The 910-nt window shown below is 40.7% G+C and overlaps 1 non-coding gene across 1 annotated transcript; it reads left to right on the forward strand.

Moving 5' to 3' along the window:
- Positions 1–524: 524 nt before the first annotated feature.
- Positions 525–628, forward strand: LOC130984502 (small nucleolar RNA R71). Its single transcript, XR_009088437.1, has one exon. It is a non-coding gene; the product is annotated as a small nucleolar RNA R71 (small nucleolar RNA).
- The last annotated feature ends 282 nt before the right edge of the window (positions 629–910 follow it).

Below are 910 nucleotides of genomic sequence, written 5' to 3' on the forward strand. Positions count from 1 at the left end.
ATGGAAAAGGCTTGCTATTGCTCAGCCTATTGCGTCCACCATTGTTAAAGCCTTGTTGAGGCTTTTGTTGATCCTTCCATGAGAAATTTAGATGATTTCTCCATGATGAATTATAGGTGTTTCCATAAGGTTCACCCATGTAATTAACCTCTGCCATTGCAGGGTTCTCAGGATCATAAGCTTCTTCAGAAGCTGCCTCTTTAGTACTGTTGGATGCATTTTGCCATCCATTCAGACTTTGAGAGATCATGTTGACTTGCTGAGTCAACACTTTGTTCTGAGCCAATATGGCATTCAGAGCATCAATTTCAAGAACTCCCTTCCTCTGAGGTGTCCCATTATTCACGGAATTCCTCTCAGAAGTGTACATGAATTGGTTATTTACAACCATGTCAATGAGTTCTTGAGCTTCTGCAGGTGTTTTCTTTAGGTGGATGGATCCACCTGCAGAATGGTCCAATGACATTTTCGAAAACTCAGATAGACCATAATAGAATATATCTAATATGGTCCATTCTGAAAATATGTCAGATGGACACCTTTTGGTCAACTGCATGTATCTTTCCCAAGCTTCATAGAGGGATTCACCATCTTTTTGTTTGAAGGTTTGAACATCCACTCTAAGCTTGCTCAGCTTTTGAGGAGGAAAGAATTTATCCAAGAAGGCCATGACCAGCTTCTCCCAGGAGTCCAGGCTATCTTTAGGTTGTGAATCCAACCTTATTCTAGCTCTGTCTCTTACAGCAAAAGGAAAAAGCATGAGCCTGTAGACTTCAGGATCTACTCCATTCGTCTTAACAGTCTCACAGATCTGCAAGAACTCAGTTAAAAACTAATAAGGATCTTCAGATGGAAGTCCATAGAACTTGCAGTTTTGTTGCATTAAGGCAATTAGCTGAGGTTTCAGCTT

Source organism: Arachis stenosperma, chromosome 5, assembly GCF_014773155.1.
Source record: "Arachis stenosperma cultivar V10309 chromosome 5, arast.V10309.gnm1.PFL2, whole genome shotgun sequence".
NCBI classification, from domain to species: domain Eukaryota; kingdom Viridiplantae; phylum Streptophyta; class Magnoliopsida; order Fabales; family Fabaceae; genus Arachis; species Arachis stenosperma.